Source organism: Ixodes scapularis, unplaced genomic scaffold, assembly GCF_016920785.2.
Source record: "Ixodes scapularis isolate PalLabHiFi unplaced genomic scaffold, ASM1692078v2 PGA_scaffold12__126_contigs__length_90152505, whole genome shotgun sequence".
Taxonomy (NCBI): domain Eukaryota; kingdom Metazoa; phylum Arthropoda; class Arachnida; order Ixodida; family Ixodidae; genus Ixodes; species Ixodes scapularis.
In genome coordinates, this window is record NW_024609838.1 from 68,587,145 (window position 1) to 68,592,646 (window position 5,502).

The following is a 5,502-nucleotide window of genomic DNA, read 5'->3' on the forward strand; positions in this document are numbered from 1 at the left end:
GACTCAGTAATATGTAGAACAGGAATTCCGCCCAAACGAACAAATGTGTTGTCTCTCTTTCTACAGCCCGGGGCCGCACAATGTCATGCGGGTCTGCAATTGGTCGGAAAAACGGTATCTCCGAAGAGACCATAGCCTACATTCTGACGGTCACAACTCTACTCAACATTTTGTGGAAGTCTCTGATGGGGTACAATTTTGACCGGACGCAAAACGTAATCAAGGTCTTGCTGACGTTCTAAGTGCCTGCTATCCTCTTCTACGCCTTTTCTACTTCAGCGAGCATATGATCAAAACACCAGAGCTAAATGGTCAGGTAGCCCGCTCAGTAGGAAGTGCAAATCTCTTGAACTCAGTCTCAACGTGCGTTGCAAAACCACAGAAAAGCTTTCTTTCGTGACCAACGAATTACACTGAATACAGCAAAGTTAAAGGGAGCCAGTTTTTTTTTTTTTTTTAAACATCATCTCTGTTGGTAGCGCTCTCTTGAATAATACGTCTGGTAACCAAGAGAGGGGAAAATGAACGGGCTAGCTTCAAAGCTATTTCCTTTTTGCGCTGCTTCATATACTGGACACTGTGCTCCTTTGCTGCATTCCCACGCTTCGGATGAAAAAGCTATCAGTCAACTTTTTCAGGGACATCTCTGTTCTCTTCAGCTATGCGGAACTGATGGTACTCGCCCTTTGGCGCTATTGGGTCTTTGTTTTCAATCTGCGTATCATACAACACGTGGTTCGCAGAGGACATTGGAGCATCTAAACTGATAATAGGTCTTGTGTACGCACTCAGATGAATCGGTGCGGAGCTGCCCGTTTTCCCTGTGTAGGGCTGGACCTTGAAAAAGAACGCCCTATTATCCCTCGTATTTCTTCACGATTTTGACCTTCGCGGTGATGTACTTTGGCTGTTCGTTCCTCTACAACCCGTGGTTTGCTCTCCTCGTGGAACCCGTCAGCGGGGCTGCGCTTTCAATGACGACCCCAGCGATGACTGTGTTTGCTAAAAGGGTGATGCGAGGAGGGACTGCCACCTCCTTACTGTGCGCCTTTAGCACTTGCTAAAATGCCGTCGGTAAGATTAATACACACTCAGGTGTGCGCCCTCAGCATTATTTTGAGATCCCGGGAAACGCAAAGCGTGGAGAGTCTCGGGCACCTTGTGTCGCTCGGCAACCAATGAGATCTTGGCATATACCAACCAGAACGACGAACAAGCGATCTTGAGGCAAGAAGCGTGGACATAAGAGGCCTATTCTGCAGTTCAATGCTCTCTGTGGCGGTGTAATGATCATTACACACCCATTAAAGACTGAATGAGTATTTTCCCAATAAAACCGACCGCAATGGTCCTGGAACTAATTTAGAAACTTAATTTATTCATAAAGTGGCCTTCTAGAAAACTAGAAATTGTTACATATATCAAAATAAAGACGATTATGCCGAGCAGCAAGAACTGCTGTGAGACCTAAGAACGCGTTCTTTACTTTTTCGAGTACAAAAATTAAATTGCGCTCTCAACTCCGAAATAGAGGAGGGTATGAGACGGCGTTGGGATGTCAGAACGCTAAGCTCCGATTGAAATGATGAGCGGGTAAATGCCAAGGCAGCTTTAGTAATGGGCATAGACGCAGAGGCTAGCTGCCTTGACCTCTGCTCCCTGTTCAAAAGCGCTTGAACGCCGATCTGAGGTCAAATCAGGAACGCCAACGGCTTCACTTCACCCTTGTTGGTGTTCGACTGGTGGCAGCTGATAAAACCCGTTTGCTCTACTGACGTCTAACCCCTGGTTAGCTCAGTTGGTAGAGCGCTCCACTTGTAATGGAGAGGTCCCGGGTTCGATACCCGGACCAGGCGGATTTTTTCGGTCGCTCACCAGTCACCTAGCTGTGTTTGGAGATTTATGTTTGTCCTTTGTCCCTCTTGTTCCCCTTCTCCAGGGATTACTTTCGTCGTTCGCCAACGGCGTTCGGCGTTCCAACACTTTCGTACAGGGAGTAGAGACAATGGCCTTTGCGTCTATCCAATAAGCATTTCAATCGTAGCTCGTCTTTCTGACGTTCCCTCGCAAATTCATCTCCTCTTCCCCAAGCAGTCGGAGACGCGCTCCATGCACCGTCCTTGAGGCAGCAAGCACCGCCAGCCAAGGAGTGAGCACTAGACGTTTGGAGTCATATAATTACTATCTTCCGAGGGCACGTTTTTGACTCGAATGTTGCGTCATTCTTTATTTAGGTGTCGTTTTAAGGTAGTTAGGCGGTTGTCTTTGCTGGCTCCGCCGGCTCGTGATTGCATTGCATGACTGAAAAGAAAGTGAGCAACGTTTCTTAGCCCTGGATGGTGGGACAGATCAAGTTTAAAAAAGTCGAGTTCTGGCTTAGTGTTAGAGAAGCAACTTTGGTCAAAACAGTACCAGTGAATTCTAGGACCTCTAGTGCTGAACACGTGGTGGTGGCTTCAAGCATCACCTTCCCAATAACAAGGCTACAGCGCTGGATTGTCTGCCTCAGCACCTGCGGAAGGAAAGAGCAGGGAACAAACTAGAAACGTGTGCTGCATCAAACTTTTTTTTTGGCGGGAGAGGGGGGGGGGTTGTGTATTTACTGACTGAACACAAGTTCCTGCCCCGACCGAAATTCCACCACTCGTTTCCAAGCTGTAACCTGCGATGACCTCTAGGAGGTGCATTAGAATAGCCAGCGCTACGGTCTGGTTGTTTAGAGAATGTTGCAACGAGGAGGTCTCCAGATTCAGCACCTGTTGACAGCAAGCAACCAAATATTGAGTGCACGATTTCCAAATAAACAGCGAGACCTCTTTCTTTTTACGTTCTCTGAAAATTTATAATGCAGCATGATAGAGAATTTATTAAAACTGCGGACGATAAGAGGGGTTACTTGTTTTCGGTATATATACCGATACACCTCAAAAATCAATCCCGCTATTGAGGGCATTCACCGGGCGCCATATTTGAGGGCGATGTATAGAGCGCACGCTCATGACGAGCTTACATTAACAGGCTACTAAGAGCGGCATTATTGATGGTGTCCAATGCACGTTGCAAATAAACTCTCGAAGCTTGCTATCAGCTCCCGCTGAACAGTCGCGCACACAGATATTAACCCCACTGGATACTCCCTATGGGGAGCATTCACTGGCGGCCATAGCTTTTTGCTCGACTGCTGGGAGCGTGCTGAGGGCGGGCTTTCACAGGTGTTTTGCAATGTGCAATCCGCACCATCAAGACTGCTGGTCTTAGCAACCTATTAATGTGAGCTTGTTCTGAGCTTGCGCCCTTAACATCGCCTTTAAATATGGCGTCCAGTGAATACCCTCTGTAGTGAGTACTCACTGCATGCCGCATTTGTGGGTGCCGTTCAGAGCGCATGCTCAGAACGAGCTCACAGTAAGAGGTTGCTAAGACCGGCAATCTTGGTGTACAATGCACGTTGCAAAATGACTGTGGAAGCTCGCCATCAGCACGCGCTCAGCAGTAGCGCACATAGCTGTGGCCTCCGGTGAATTTTCCCTATAAAAGAATGGTGAGCTGGGCTAGTTGATATGATGACGTGCTGAACATAACAGCGCACGAAGGACAAGGACAAAGGAAAGGAAGACACAAAACTTCAGCGCCAACGCGCAACTGAAATATAATACAGAAACAAAGAAGTTGAAAGCATCGAAAAGGCATGTACTATAAGAGCGCGCCTCATACATAAATTTAACGTCAGGGGGCACATAGCTTAAAAGGTGCGGTTCACACAAGTGCTTCAAAACAGAATAACATGATTTCAAACTACAAGTTCATTTTATTCCCCAATTAGATCCTTTCCAACGATACAGTTTCCTCATCTGAAAACCAAACGGAAGTCGGGCTAAAGCAGCGTTCTTTGAAACTATTCATAACAATTACTTCTAGAATTTCGCGAGTGCCTTTGTCTTAATATCTTACAGTAATTATCGTGCCCTGAAAAGATTGCGAAGACAAACAAGATATATAGTGTAAAGGAAGATAACCCCCGCCCCCTATTTCAGGGATCGATCATGTTCGGTGAAGCGATCATGCGAAACTGACCGCCTCAACGAACAAGATCGATACCTGAATTCAGCGGTGGGTGTCATATTCCTTTACACTGCCGATCTTATTTGTGTTCACCATATTTTCAAGACACGACAATTATTGTACGATTTTTCGGCAAAGACACTCGCGAACCTCTAGAACCATATGTTATCAATAGTTCGGGAGTACGCTGTGTTAATCAGCCTTCTGTAGGGTTATTGGATCAGGAAACCTTGTTTTTGAAAGGGGCTTTGTGCAAAGGAATTAATTTGTAGTTTGAAATTATACCCTTTTTATTTCAAAATACCCCCTTGTGCGTACCCTACCTATTCATCAATATGTAACCTACCTTTAAGCTGTGTCTGTGGCGCTCCCGTATAGGGGGTATTCACTGAGCGCCATATCTGAGGACGCTGTTTGAACTTTATTTCAGCAACATTATGCCGAGGACACCGGACAAAAAGCTAACAGAAGCTAGCTTGACTGGCTTCTGGCTTCTAGAGCGCATGCTCAGATTGAGCTCATATTAAGAGTTCCTGGAAGTTGTGTTTCCTTTGGTTATGTTTCCTGGCAGTAGTGTTTCCCATGCGCATGTCTCCTGGAGGTTGTGGAATTCCATGCCCGAGTCTTATTTTTCTAAACATATAAGCCCGATAAACACCGATGTTTTGGCTCGACATCATAAATTGTCAACAAAAAACACCGAATCCACGAGCAAAAATAAACCCCCAAAACACGAATCCCTGATAATATTTAACGTCGCGATTTGACGTTGTTTATATCTAGAAAATACCAATGGACTAGAGAGAGCACAATGTAAATTCTTCCAAGGTTTTCGCTGGGAACCTTGTCGGTGGGACGGCACTCGCCCAATTCGGAGGTCGGCCGACAAATTTCTACGCCGGTGTGCTTGCGGCGGGCTGCGCTCTGCTGTGCCTCTTGTCGCACGTCCTTATTCAGAGGAGAACTTCAAGGGTCGTAGTCATAACGAGTGAGATCCCTTCGAGGTCCACGTCAAAGTGTTAAACTTTACTTAGAGGAACCTCAGAGTAAAAGGGTAAGTACTGGTAATTGCTGCCAGTACTTACCCTTCCAGTCCTAAACACTAAAAATTCGCATGTCATTGCAGCTAAAAAAAGAGGTTCTGCATGTGTGTCGTACAGAACACTTGCAAGAAAACTAATCATTAGTTTGTTGATATTAATTTTTGTCGTTGTGCCCCAAACTAAAGGGCAGTGGTTAATTTGTGAGCCTAACAGAGCACAATAAAGTTTAATCTTAACTTTTGTAGACCGAAGATAGCGACAGTGACCGATGCTGGCTACCTTTGAGAGTTCGTGAGTTGCGAATTTTATACTCTGAAGAAATTACGCCTAGCGTTTTTGATGGCTTGCTATTTTAATCTGGCTGATACTAATTTTAAGCGCATAATCAGTATCAATA

At 45.7% G+C, this 5,502-nt stretch overlaps 1 pseudogene; it reads left to right on the plus strand.

Moving 5' to 3' along the window:
- The first annotated feature begins 531 nt into the window (after positions 1–531).
- Positions 532–1,064, plus strand: LOC121835241 (annotated as a pseudogene).
- The last annotated feature ends 4,438 nt before the right edge of the window (positions 1,065–5,502 follow it).